Source organism: Crotalus tigris, unplaced genomic scaffold, assembly GCF_016545835.1.
Source record: "Crotalus tigris isolate CLP2741 ecotype Arizona unplaced genomic scaffold, ASM1654583v1 scf7180000017812.1200847, whole genome shotgun sequence".
NCBI lineage: Eukaryota > Metazoa > Chordata > Lepidosauria > Squamata > Viperidae > Crotalus > Crotalus tigris.
In genome coordinates this window covers 1,165,041-1,179,779 of record NW_024096651.1, presented here as the reverse complement: position 1 = coordinate 1,179,779, position 14,739 = coordinate 1,165,041, and the positions used below count along the sequence as shown (strand labels likewise).

The window sequence follows — 14,739 nt, the reverse complement described above, 5'->3', positions numbered from 1 at the left end:
AGCATAGGAGAACTTCTGCTTCATCCCAACTCATTTTAACCAGCCTTTAATGGGGGGGTTGCTATTAGTTTGCTTGATGTATTTCTCTTTCGTGTGAGGTCCCAAATATTTTTGGTCTAATTTTGTAGTTTTAGACTTTTGAGAGTCTGTTAAAGTAGTCTTATAATAATGTAGATTTAATTCATCTAGTCATGTTACTGGGAGGGTCAACATCAATCTTACAAGTCTGAAAAATACAAAACTTCCCACTGCTACTTTTAACTGCTTGATCCAATAGGGTGAGTCCTTTCTAAGTTTCTTTTTCTGCCATTAAGCCACTGGGAACTCCTGACTCTATTATCTGATTTGTTTCCCCCCATTTCACCCAAACTATCCATACATTTAGTTACTTACATGGAAGGTTATGATTCTTCCCCCAGAACTGAGGCCAGGATGTTAGGAGCGCTCTAACATGAGTATATGTGCATAGAGCATGATTTCAGATTTTTAATGAAGGAACCTTACTTGTCTTGTCTTGAGGTGTTTTGTTTGTTTGTTTGTTTGTTTGTTTCTTAGGGAGGGTTATGGATGGATTGGGGAGGGTTATGCAATTTCCTTGGCTAGATGGGTGGCCATATACATTTGATTAGTAAATAAATTCCAAGACTTCTAGTTTTATTTCCTCAAGAACCTATAACCCCTGAGGTATGAGGAACCTCGAAAGCAGCTAAAATCATCTTATTCTGATGGTCTATTAGTGCAAGTCATGGACCTGGGCTTGATTTTTATGGGGTTTGATTATGTTTATTATTAATTAATTTTGCCTTAGTTTGACATAATGTAAACCCACCTTGAGTCTTCTGAAAGAGGGCAGTATATAAATATTTGTAAAAAAAAATCAATAAATACTCCTATCAGTCCTCAAGACTTGGAGCTCCTGTTTTATTTCATTCTTCTAGTTAAATGTTAATTATATGAAACATGATTATTATTCTTATCTAGCACTCCTACTTTAGGAGACGTAATGTTCTATATTATAGTTCAACATATTATAATTGGTCAACCAATGTCTTTCCTGTATGTGTCACAGTTGTACATTTGTCCTCACAAGTAACAATAAAAGTTTTTCTCCTTTTAAACAGAACATGGAGTATTAGAAGGCATGCTTCCAGATGTCAAGATGTGTCTAGATCAGGGGTCTCCAAACTTGACAACTTTAAGATTTATGGACTTCAACTTCCAGAATTCCCCTGCAGCATGACTGGCTGAGGAATTCTGTGAGTTGAAGTCCACACATCTTAAAGTTGCCAATTTGGAGACCCCTAATCTAGATTTAAAGAAATATGGAAGTAACAATTTTGTTCTATCTGAAAGTATAGCAATCCTATCTTTAAACAGATAGATATATTGTATAGGACATCCTTTTAGTCCATATCTGAGTGGAGTTTCAACTAGATTCTTATCTTGCATTAGAGACACTTTGACAATTAGGAGGATCACACCACAGCTGGTATTGTATAGCTGCAGGTTATTCTGTCCACTCTGGAACATCAGTCTCAATGAAATGTATAATTTGCCTTTGGGCAAAGAGAGCCTGAGATTTTATGAAATAGCTTTCATTCTAAAAGAATAGCCTGAACTGCCTGAATACAAATTCAGTCGGTATAATTCAGATAGCCCACTGCCACAGAATGTCCAAGGATGGCTTTCAATGTTGCATCATGGTTTATTACCTGAATCGCTGCTTGTGTTTTCCTTTGCATGCAGATGAACCCACAATAAACATATATAAATTAAGCATAGCACTTTGCAGAGCCATGGCAAATGCATGGTGATTATGCCCTGGGTAAATTAGCTCAAGGCAAAGATTTACTTTGCAAGTTTTATGTTTTCTACAGCCTCTTGCAGAAAGGAAGAATGATTGACAAATATTGAACCAGGAGAACTGTCCCTAATGATGACAGAGCAAGAAAGAACAGTGGTGAGGAGTGACAAGTTACTACATAAGGAAGAGGACAGGAAATAAAGGGTGAGATCTTCAGTTTTTTTAGAGTTTCAGTTCCACAAAAAATCATATGAGGTCCAACAGAGCAAGCTGCACCATAGAGGCCAGAGAACATAAAGGCATCAGGAGCTAGGAGAAGAAATGAAACCAATATGGATATATTTCCCCTTTTTAGAGAAAAGAAAAAGCAAAGAATTTCCATTGATTATTGTATATTTGAGATTTCATGATGGTCACATGCCACCTTGATTTTATTCACTTCTCAGTTCTAGGTCTTGGTCTGATTGAGGCCATCATTTCTGGCTCAACTGTGAATGCTTTCTAGTCCCACGGATATCACAGCAGATGATGGGAAATGTAGATGTAGATGTTAGAAATCTTTAAGCTCTACCCCCTGAGAAATATAGGGCAAAAATAGGGCTTTGCACAACTCTGAGTTGTCTTTTGGGTGACCTGAGACAAGGTGCCAATGAATTAAAATGCTGCATACAAGTGCTAAGTTCATGATCTTATATACATTCCAGAGCAGTGGGGAGACTGAATCTGACACACTGCACAACTCTAGTCAAGAACAGACTTCACAGCACTAAAGGCAAGCTTTTATTGGATTGATAGTTAGTCCAAAGAAAAACAATAAACATGGAAATGGGCAAGTGACATGAAAAGTAAGTAAGTAAGTAAGTAAGTAAGTAAGTAAGTAAGTATAATAATAATAATAATAATAATAATAATAATAATAATAATAATAATAATAATAATAATAGAGTTGGAAGGGACCATGGAGGTCTTCTAGTCCAACCCCCTGCTCAGGCAGGAAACCCTATACCATTTCTGACAAATGGCTGTCCAGTTTCTTCTTAAAAACTTCCAGTGTTGGCACATTCAGCGCTTCTGAAGGCAGGTTGTTCCACTGGTTAATTGTTCTAACTGTCAGGAAGTTTCTCCTTAGTTCTAGATTGCTTCTCTCTTTGGTTAGTTTGGTTAGTGAGGAACATTAAATCATTAATTGTACCTGTTGCGTCCTTGGCGGGAAAACAGACACGAGAAGCAGCTGGAGTTCTCAGTTTCTTTTATTCAGCGTTCAGCTTACAGGAAGATGGCTTCAGCCTCGCCCAAACGCCTCGCAGCCTCTTATATAGGCAACTCCCGGGTAAATGGGTTACTTTTCCCGCGCCAGCACCCGCGCATGCGCACGGCGCTGGCGACAGCCTGTCTGGTCCCGGGCAGCTTTGCACCTGCCCGGGACTGCCTGCAAACGCCCGAGCCGTTTGCAAGGCTCGGGACATAACACCCCTTTCCCCCGGGCTAAAACTACTACCAACATACAACATTAATTTTATATGACATTTTGCTCCCCAGTGCTCCCACTGTTTACTGGCCTTTGCCTTGCCAGCAATGTTATGTAGTCTTCTAGGTACTTGGGAGATTTCTTTGCTCTCTGTGACCTTCTTAGCTGTGGATTACTGGCATAAGTCCCCTGACTGGAGGGAGGCGTGAGCCTGTTCTCTCTATTGTGCCCTGGTGTCTTCCAAGGACTGTGCCCCGATGCCTGGCCTGCTTGCTTGCCCACCGGGCTCGTCAGGCCAGGGCTTCTGTTACTTTGTGCCCTGGTTGACCTACCTAGCTGTAGACCCTCAGGCCCCTTGAAGTGATAGCCGCTGCTGGGCGTCTCTGTAGAACCTCCTAGGTCAGTCCAAGACCTGTCAGGAGGCTGTGCATTCCCTGAACCCCATTCTGTGTTCGGGCTCGTGTGGGTTTCAGTACTTTCCCAAAACTCAGGTGTTCCCTGATTTGTGCTAGGGTTGTTGTAGTCGGGACTTGGTTCCTCGACTAACTCTGTGTATGTTTGACCCCCTGTAGGATTTGGGGTAAGGTCAGGCCAACCTTGGGAATTGTGTGCCAGTTCTCTTGCGGGGAATGATTTGTGGGGATGCCCCCGGGTATCCTCCGTTGCTGGAGTGCTGTGTGATGTGTGTGGAAAGTGAGTATGCCCCCGGGGTGACTCCCTGGCTGGAGTAGGCGTGGATGCCTGGTAGTTAGGTAAGCTCCATGACTTTCTTTTCGGAGCAATTGCAGAACCTTGGGACGAGCCGTTTGTGGCTCCCTCAGTGGAGGTGGGCAGTAGCTCTTGCCCTTCCCTTTGCTCCAAAGGGTCCCCCTCCCCCCCTGGAAAAGACCCAGGAGTCTCAACAGAAAAGTCTCGCCGAGAGCGAAGTTGGTCGATGTGCCGACGCAGGACACGACGTTGTCCAGGGCAACCGTAGGAGAGAGGACCTGTGATCCTGGACACAGAAGCGGGGATCCATGTATGATTTTAATTTTACCAGGCCGTAATGCGAGCCGAACGGGGCACCACACAAGTGTTGTCTAGGTGCCCCTAGGATGTGAGGTAGATGAAGGCAGTCTGTCCGGATGCAACCGGTCAAGTCTAGTAGTAAGTTGGCGACCCCAACGAAGTTCAGCTGGACTTCTCCCTGTAGAAGTGGACGGTGTGGTGCGATAAGAAAGGAGAAAGTCAGCCAACCTGTGATGCCAGTCCCCGTAGGTGAGTCTCTTCAAGGCGTCCTTTGCGATGAGCACCATGCGTTCAGCCATACCGGTGGTGGAAGGGATGAAAAGGCCGCAGTGGGGGGGGGGGGGGGGGAACGTGGCATGACGAATCAGGTTTGCCTGTAAGAAAAAGCTTGGAATCGGAGGAGGGAATTGGAGGGTGTTGTCGGACACAAGGACATCGGAAGCCAAGTGTGCAGCAAAAATCCCCCTCAGTACCTGAATAGTCTTGCAGTGGTGGTGGATGAGACAGGCACAACTAGCCATTTGAATGGCTGTTCAACAAGGACCAAGAAGAACTGGCCCTGAAAGGACCCAGCGTAGTCAATGTGACCCACGACCATGGGGGACTGTGTTCCTCCATTATGCACAGGAGCTTGGGGCATCTCTGGGCGAGATCAGTTGGACACAGGGTGGCAGCGTGTACCTTAGCTTAATATCTTATCTAAACCAGGCCACCACAAGTGGCTTCGTGCAAGAGCCTTTATACGAACAATGCCAGGATGACCCTCGTGGAGGGATTCTAAGACCCTAGTCCTCATTGAGGTGGGAATGACAACTCTGTTTCCCCAAAGCAGACAACCCTGAGAAAGGGACAGTTCGTTTCTTTTGGACCAGAAACTCTGAAACTCAGGAATAGGGCAGTGCTCAGGCCACCCGGACAGGACCCAGGAGCGGACACGTGAAAGTGTGTGATCTGTACCCGTTTCAGCGGTAACATCCCTGGCACTAAGAGGGAGCTCGGGCACGGCTTGGATTGATAGAATGTTGACAGCTGGCGCGGGGTCAGCTTCTACTACTGGCAGAGGCAACCTACTGAGGCCATCAGCATGGCCCATTTCTTTTCCAGGCTTGTGGAGTAATGAAAAATCATATGCAGACAAAAAAATAGACCACCTAAGCATTCTAGGGGAAATGATGTGGGGAGTCTGCTTACGTGTGGTCAACAGTCCCAGCAGAGGCTTATGGTCAGTGAAGACCGTGAAATGCCTGCCATAGAGAAAATCGTGGAATTTTTATTCCACAACACAGCCAGGAGCCTCCTTGTCTATCTCAAGCGTAGTTGCGCTCGGGCAGACAGACAGTGTTCTGGAGTAGTATCAATAGAACTGAGTTCCACAGACCTGAGGTGAACTCAGGACGCTCCAACGTTCCTTCCAGCGTTTCCCCGCTCACCCTTAGGGGATGCATCACAAGCGATGCACGCAGGAGAGACTCGTTGAAGATGTGGCAAGAACACTGTTAGAATGGCAAGCCTTGACTTCTTTAAAGCAAGCCTCAATGTGCTGTGACCACAGCCACACAGCTTGTTTGTCTAGTAGCCTGTGAAGAGGCTCAGCTACACTAGCTTTATGTGGAAGAAAAGAATTGTAGAAATTCAGGCGGCCTAGGAAGGCCTGAAGTTCGGCCTTAGACTTTGGCCTGGGTGCATCTAAAATAGCAGTTAGTTTGGATTCAGCAGGATGAATCCCAGCAGCATCAAATTTGAATCCCAGAAATTCAGTAGAAGGCACCCCAATCTGGCATTTGTCTTTTCTGAGCTTGAGGCCTGATTTCCTGAATCTTAACAGGACAGCCCTAAGCCTTTCAGCTAGAAGGTGTGTGGAGTCTCCTGCAATCAAGACATCGTCAAAGTAGGGGCAGACCCCTGGTATACCTCGTAGTGTGTTTTCCATTACGCTTTGGAAAATCCCAGGAGCGACATTTTACTCAACTGTCGCCTTTTTACTTTAAAGCTCCCCTGTGGGTCACATGGTCGGAGCTATGGCAGCATCATCATCACAGGCACTGTTTGAATATCTTTGACTAGGTCAAGCTTTTGCAAACACGCCCCCTCCTTGAGAGAGGCAGGATGTTGACGAACCACAGGACAGGATAGGCATGTTCTAGCAATTGCCTTATTGAGTGTGCATTTGTAATCACACAAGAATGCGAATGTCCCACATTTGCCTTTAGATGCGTGACAATGGGTGTCTCCCACGGGCTGGAATCAACAGGTTCTAGGATTCCCTGTTGGATTAGTTTGTCTAGTTCAGTGTCAATCTTACTTTTTAAAGCAAAAGGGACCCTTCTTGCTTTAATCCTAATGGGAGTGACAGTGGGGTCTAGCTTAAGGACACAGGTGGTCCTTTGAATGTGCCCAGCTGGGGGCTGAAAACATCTGCAAATTCTTTGCAGACTTCCTGTAGGTCGAGTGTTTGTAAGCTGTTGAGTCCTGTGACGTGTATCCCCAGGGCCTCAAAACAATCGAGTCCTATGAGACTCGTTCGTTCACCCCCTACTACTAATAAGTCTAGTGGACCTTCAAAGCTCTTGTATTGCACGTTAAGGGTGGCCTCCCCCTTAACACACACTCTTGAGTTCTGAAAATCTGTTAATACAATATCAGAAGGCCTTAACTTGGCCTTAGACCCACTACTGGAACCAATCTTCCTAAATGTATGCAATGAAATGATGGACAGGGCAGACCCTGTGTCTAGTTCCATAGATAATGGAACCCCTTGTAGCTTCACGTTGAGTGACAGCTTTTTCTTCATGGGCTTGTGTGTGCCTGTTCTACAGATGCTTCTTCGCGAAGCGCAAAAACCTACCCTATTCTGGCTGGGAATCTGGTACCTTTCAGGCGTTCTTCTTGGGGTTGTGCCTTTCGTCGGCTCAGACACACAGCTGCAATGTGCCCTTGTTTGCCGCATGCCCGGCAGGTAGCGGAGCGGAACTTGCAGTCGGTTCTCCTGTGGCGACCTCCACAGCCGATGCACTTGAGCAGAGCCGAAGAGCTTCCCTTCTGGTTCTCTTCCTTCGCGGGGTGTAGACGGTCTACTTCCTCGTCCGGATCCTCCTCGGAGTTTCGTCGGACGTCTTCCTGGTGCACGGACGCACCCTCTGCACTGTTTCTGATCGGCCGCATGTTTTTGATGGCGCCGCCTGCTGCTTCTTCTGCGGTGACTTCCCTTAAGGCGTCTTGGAAGGCTAATTCTTCCTTGGCAAAAAGTCTCTGTTGTAGCTCTCGATGCCTTAGCCCCCCACACGAATCGGTCCCCTCAGTCGTTCCTCGAGGTCCTTGACTCGCATGGCTTTGGCGCCTTGCCGTACGTGCGGCGATGTTTCCTTGGCTGTTTCAACCGGACCGTTGATCCCTCTGCTCGAAGGTGTGGCGCCATGAGATAACGGACACCTTGGGGTGGAAGTGGTCCTTCAGCAGCTTCTTCAGTTCTGCGTAGCTTACAGACTCTACTGGAACAGGTGCTGCAAGGTTTTCTGCGATTTCGAAGGCGTCTTGGCCGCAAGCGCAAAGCAGGGTGGCAGCCTTCAAGCTATCTTCCCTCACTTGGTTTGCCTTGAAGTAGTTCTCCATTCTGGATACGTAGGACTCCCCCCGCTCTGGATGTGAGACGTCGATTCCGAAGCCTTCCGATTTTCCGCCATCATTCGGATCTTCAGAGTTACGGGTCTATCAGCCAGCCGACCCCAGAATGCGCACCGGATTGGCGGTATCTGCCGGTCGAACGCCGTTCCCTCTTTCCGCCGCTCAGGACTCCCTTGGGTAAGCTTACACGTTTTCCTTTCCATGTAGTGCAAGGCTCCGCCTCCTCGTCGCCTTGTGCGTCCTTGGCGGGAAAACAGACACGAGAAGCAGCTGGAGTCCTCAGGTTCTTTTATTCAGCGTTCAGCTTACAGGAAGATGGCTTCAGCTCAGCCCAAACGCCTCGCAGCCTCTTATATAGGCAACTCCCGGGTAAATGGGTTACTTTTCCCGCGCCAGCACCCGCGCATGCGCACGGCGCTGGCGACAGCCTGTCTGGTCCCGGGCAGCTTTGCACCTGCCCGGGACTGCCTGCAAACGCCCGAGCCGTTTGCAAAGGCTCGGGACATAACAAGTAGCCTAAGGAAGACTGAAATATATCAAGAGCTCTCAAATAGTATGTATATGAAGCTTACATAGATTTCACTGGTTATTCTCATATAAGTTGATATTGCTGAAAAATACATTATACAAGAATGTCAAGCTTCTGTTACGGGCCTTCATGATTCTGATTGCAGTTGCAGGCTCAGATTGATCCTTCTATACTTACGCAATCTGAAGTACCAGTCTGGAGAGACACTACAATTTATAGTAGTAATAGTAGTAATAATAAAACACAATAGTAATAGAACACAGGCTTTGCAGGCTAAAAGTTCCAGATTTGGTCCAGAGTATCTCAGTGGGAAGACCAGTAAGTGGAGGCCATCCTGATCTAAAAGGATAGAGACTTTGACTCAGTCTACAACTCTCTTATCTCCAATCACCATTCTGCCAATCTGGACACCAGATAGCAAACTGCCTGAAGTTGCACAACAGCTCCACTCAAAACCTCACACAACATACTAAATGCTGTATTCATACAACATACTAAATTAGCTTTAATCACTGATAGAGTTGTGTGCGTACAAACCCAGTCATTATATGTAAATAAATTACTGTGCAAACCCAGAAAATTGGTTAATTCAGAGAACCTAACCACTGGAAGCAGACTGAGGAGAATAATATCTCAGCCACTCGTCTATTGCTTCTCACTGAACTATCTACTTAGCATTCTTGGATTAATAAAAGTTATGGTTAGTCTGAGAAATAATTGCTTTTCTAGCCTTCATTGTATAACACCGTTACTCATCCTGTTTCTCCTCTTTTGCTTTTCTCTTCCTTCAGAAGACATTGGAACCTCAACTTAGAGGAAGACATTCATAGTTTATGACTGCAAAAGAAATTGACCTCCTTTTCTATTGTTGATCAATACTTAGTAACATAGGCCTAAGACATATGCAGACTGCAATTAAACAATTAAAATCTCACAAAGAAACTAAGGCATAGCTTTACCCCAAATGATGAATTCATAAGAAGTTAGCTGCTTGGATAGATATCTGGTGTGTAAAAACATATTAAGAAATTATGTGAAAACAGATAAGCTTGTTCTTAAAAAAAAATCTAAGCCCACATTCCAAAAGATATTGAATGCATGTATGAACTATATACCTAATTCTCAATTTCAAAATGAATGATTGGAACTATTTTTTAGAAGTTTTGTTTGGATATGACAAAGTACTTGGTCACTGCTTCCTCTGTTCCTGTAATATCAAAATTCGTACTGGAATTGGTGACAGGCCTAAAGATTTATTCTCCTGCCACAATATCCAAAAAAAAATCAAGCACTAGAAGACAAATAGTCACACTGCAAAAAGAAATTGCCCAAAGTCTTTTCCACTGCACCAAACTTTAAACTGGAAGGAATATTATCTGATTTGCGATTGTTGAAAAAACAGTGGGCTTCCCATATCACTTTCAAAATCTAGCTAAGAAAACAACAAAAATAGCAATAGCAGAAAACTTTAAAATGAATTAATTTTGTAACCTCTGGCATTAATAACATTGCTTGGAAACCACTGAACAGTTTAATGTGATCACCAATTAATATTGAGTTTATTGTGTGGTGGATCCTGGAAATATGCGTAATATGAATTGTTTGCTTGTTTCATTTCTCAACACAGCCAACACACATGAGGTCTCTCCTTTGCTTTCCTGTATTTCCTGCTGTCTTCGCTATTATAAGTTGTGTTGTGGGAGTTCTATTTATAGTACAAGGAAAGGAAAAAGCACTTCTGGAGGCAGGAAAACCAACCAAGGAAAGAATCAGAGGAAGTGCGGCTGCCATTTTACCAAACAATTTGGAAAGCATTGAGCTTCGAAACTCACAAGTGTTGTCATTGTTGCTAAGAATATGAACTGAGCACAATTCCTTTGTTTGTCCTCCAGAAGTATTCAAAAGGGCAGCTTGAACAAGAAGGATAACGGAATGAAGAAATCCTAATTTAATCAGTGTTCTAAGTAGCAGAGCAGAAAAAAATCTGGAGCAGAAAAGAGGTGTGTGCAGGAAGGTAAGGCACACACAGAGGTAAAGTATTCACTCTACATTTTTATTTCTAGGTTTCTCAGAAATGCAAATAAGGTTGTCTTTCCTAATCTGTTCCCCTCAGAGTTCTGCTTCCCTAAGCTCACTGCTCCAGCTCTGTGTCTATTACTTTGATTGGCTGGGATCAATGAGAATTGTACCTTGGCATCTGAAAGCTAATCTGCTGGGGACATTGAATCTCAGGTGGAAGAAACTGGGATGCCAATACAGGTGCTATGTCAGAATTTCTGTAGAGAGAAAAGAAGATTATACTAAACTGAAGAAAGATGAAGTCTGACAATATCTAAAGCCCATGTTCTTGAATAACTCATGTTTACATTACACAAAAAAGTACACTGTTAAACATTTGTTGTGTTTAGTTTGTGGCAAATATTGCAGTAATTGTAAGAGTGGGACATGATCTAAATGTCTGCTCTTACAAAGGCTGCTCCTGCTCCTAAAAGCAGCTAGAGACCATTTAGCGAAACATCTGCGAGATCTCTTGATGTTTTCTCACTTTGGTCTGGGGAAACTTTGTAATTGTACAAATTTTGTTGGCTTTCATGGATTCAGAACTTTCATTAAGAAATACTGGTGACTGTGAGTGTGGGCTGTGATCCATAGCATTCTATGCCTCAATAAATGTGTTAGAATTTACAATGGCCCAAAACTTCATTGTTGTTGTTGTTGTTGTTTTTGCTCTGGAACTTGTTATAGCTTTTTTGTTATTCTCCTGAACCATTTAGAACATAATCTGGGAGAATAAACGGATGGTGATGAATACTATAAATAAATAAATAAATAAATAAATAAATAAATAAACGGATGGTGATGAATACTATCAAGGTAGGGTAGCTGTATTTGTCTGAAGAAGTGGGATTGAAATAATGGAAAATACGCTTAGTTTGCAGGGGTATTTTAATCTTTGTATTGGTAGAAAACATCAGGGATGCAGTTGCCTCTGGTCTGAGATCTGAAAAGTACCAGCTGCTCTCTTCGTTCTCAACTAGCACTCTAATTTCAGTGGCTAACTTAAAGATCCAGGGTGACTTCTTTCCAGTCTCTTGTGTCTGGGGGGGGGGGGGATGTAATGGCAGTCACAATTGTACAATGAAACTCCATCCTTCTTGAGTTCGTTTACCTTTGTTGAGTTTCACTCCACCACAAACATGCTTGCCACCTTATCAATCCTTATATTTCTTTTATTGCCTGTTCCCAGTCACCGCCAGTCATCTGACTTCCCTTCTCCAGTTAATGGAAAGATGACAAAGCCCCTAATCTAATGCATTTTAAAAACCATAAGGCTCCCTTTGGACATATCAGAGAAGGAAGGGGCTCCAGTACAACCAGGGGTGTCCTATATAAGTCAATCTACTTCATGGGCTGGGTATAAGATGAAAGTAAAGTCATAATGGAAGAATTGTGCATATTTCTATTCTGCTTAATGAAATACATTTTTGGAGCAGTTTTGCTTTGCCTCTAAGAAAAACAAATTTGAAGGCATCTCTGGGAGTTAAAAGTTGAAGAGGTAATTTATTGTTCAGCAGATATTTTTAAAAGTTAGAGTTATGTACAAAATTACGTAGAGCCACATGAGAGTTGCCTGCCCACCTAATAAAAAATAAAAATGTGTAAATAGGAAGTTAATAAGACGGAGAACATGGGAATATTTGAAATTCGGCTGGACTGTTATCTATGTTTGCAAGCATATACATGCGACAAGGGGGCATTTTTGTGCCTCCATGATAGGCTCCCTATCTAACACATTTTTGATTACACTATTTTAATTTTTTGAAAGTAAATGAAAAGCAGGTGCATTGCAGAGCAAAGTTCCAAATCATATAATCTTACAGTACATTACAAAAATGCCTCTCTCTTTTGAATACAGATGTAAAATTGATCCGAAAACACTAAAAAACTAGAACATAAACCCTGAAAGATTTTTTATTTTTATTTTAGTGGTGGAAAGTAGCATCTGGGATTACTAAGAGAGCAGGTAGCAGGAAGTGGCCTCATCAGTTTTAGTTCTGGTGAGTGGTATTTTGGGCTCTGATTATATTTCCTGCAATCATTTTTTGAAAGCACTCAAACATTATCGTCATATTTTGGGACTCAGATATTACACTCTAATCATAGAATAGAAGAGAGCTTGGGGATGCCTTCTAGATCAGAGGTCCCCAGCCTTTTGGGCACCAGGGACCAGTTCCGTGGAGAAAGTTTTTTCCGTGGACCAGAGGGGGCGTGCTTTTATGTGCTGCCTGCATCTCGTAGATGGGGCTTTGCTTGTTTCTGCAGACCAGTTGCTGGCATGCCGTGGCCCAGTATTGGTCCACAGACTGAGGGTCGGGGACTCCTGTTCTAGATGTCTTCTGGATGAAATGGATTACTGCTTCCAAAATTTGCAGCCAATTGTTCTTTCCCATAAAGCGAAGCTATCAGGTTGTAGAAAGCTGATTTATCCATTGCCTCCTGATGCAGGTGTGAATAGAGAAAAACAAAAACAACTTTCTAATGGAAACCCTCACAGACATACATTGCAAAAGAACTACACAACCACAATGATGCTGTTTGTTTCAAGAATTTGGTCAGCTTGCATTCCACAAATAGTGCAACATTCCTCAAAAACAGGTCTCTGAGCTGCAGAGCTAATTGGTTTTGGAAACTTAGAGGGTTTTTAAGGCCATATGAAGGATTATATGGCAGGAGTTTGGTCAGTCAAAGAAGAACAGATTTTCTAAAAAAAAAAAAAAAAAAACTCAGCCCTTGGCTGCCTTCGTCCTTAGATCCCTACTGATGAGTTTCAGCTGATGGAAGAGAAGAACTGCTGGGTTTGTTCACTTGCGATGTGCTTCTTGTCTTGTGTCTGACTCATGACATTAAATGTAAGATTGCACAGGCAGTAGAACAATAACAAAGATTCAGGGCAATCCTCAAACCATAGCTAATGTTATTGGCCTTCTTGGCTGAATCATGTGGCTAAAACAGTTCTGTTCATGGCTTGAAGAACTGAAGAAGCTTCTTGGATGAGAAGCAAAATGTCTTCAAGGAAAAACAAAGTGTCCACTAGTGAGCACCGTTCTCTTTCTGTCTAGCTCCAGCTTCCTCAGTCCCTTTGCCTCTGCCCATGCTAGGTTTTTTTTTTCTCTCTCTCTCCCTTAGTTTACTCAGAGATTTTTAGGAACAGTTTGCTTGCACTGCTCTTTGTTTCAAATTCTGTTGGTGAACAGCCTCCAACTATAGATCCATCTAAGAGTGATTCCTCATCAGCATTTCTTACTTGTTATTACATTTGGGATCCATTTTTGTATGGCTGAAGTACAAAACCTTTCTAACTCAGTTACAATTTTCTTTGTTTCGATCTTTATTGGCAATTCCTCGCCCACATAACTGCTCAGGAAAGGCCTGCTCAAAATGCCCTGTGCATCATAGATTTCCAGAGCTCTTTCCTTGACTGGCCCTGCACAACAATAAAGGAGAATATTTGTAGCTCAGGGTTGAAATGAGGGGTCCTTGGTGCTCTCTGAGCTTGCTTGTTTTCTTGCAGACATTTCATTACCCAAACTAGGTAACACCATCAGTGCTAATCCTGAGAACCAAACAAACCAAGCTGAGACCCTAAACAGCAACACTGGTAGATGATGCCACCTGAGTAATGCTGAGAGGAGAAACAGTCTCCTACTCATATGCCAAATTCTCTTGGCCAGTTTATGTGACTGGAAGGAGGGATGCTAACTGTGTCCCAATCATATCTTATTTTCTGAGATTGGATTTGGAGTCTACTGGAAGGAAGGCAGAGATGGGCAGAGAAAGGTCTGTGCTATGGGATGTTCTCAGTGGAGTCTTCCTCGAAGAACTGTAGCCTCTTGGGATATCAGTGTTGTATTTATGTAGCTATTAGCAACAGCAATACAAACATTTCACACATTTTCTTAATAATGTGTGCATCTCAAAGAATAGGAAAAAGGATTTCCCAATTGCATCAGTATTACATCAGTGTCTTATGATGAAGCGTTGTGTGCTGCCATGGAGCAGAGCTACGTGAAGATAAAGAGTCTTTTCTTTTATGCCTCTGACATTGTCAATGTGGAATTTTAATCATGCTGTACTTCACGAACTGTAGGCCTCACCTGACTGAGGGAACAACGTGAGCTCTTTTTCTATCTTAATTGGCTAGAAACACGCTAAACCTTTTTATTCCTCAAAGCCAAGCATTTATATCCTGTGCTCTGTTTAGGAAAATCCCTCAAAATGATGATTAGATGAGTTCCATACATGTCACAA

General features: G+C 43.3%; 1 protein-coding gene across 2 annotated transcripts in view; it reads left to right on the top strand.

The window, feature by feature from the left end:
• The first annotated feature begins 10,218 nt into the window (after window positions 1-10,218).
• The window catches only part of RASGRP3 (RAS guanyl releasing protein 3), a 62,293-nt gene continuing 57,772 nt past the window's right edge, over window positions 10,219-14,739 (top strand). The window contains exon 1 of one of the 2 annotated variants that reach the window (XM_039342807.1): window positions 10,219-10,444. The gene's annotated coding sequence lies outside the window, so the exon portion shown is untranslated. Of the gene's footprint in view, window positions 10,462-14,739 lie in introns of both variants that reach the window. The other variant, XM_039342808.1, reaches the window with a different exon arrangement.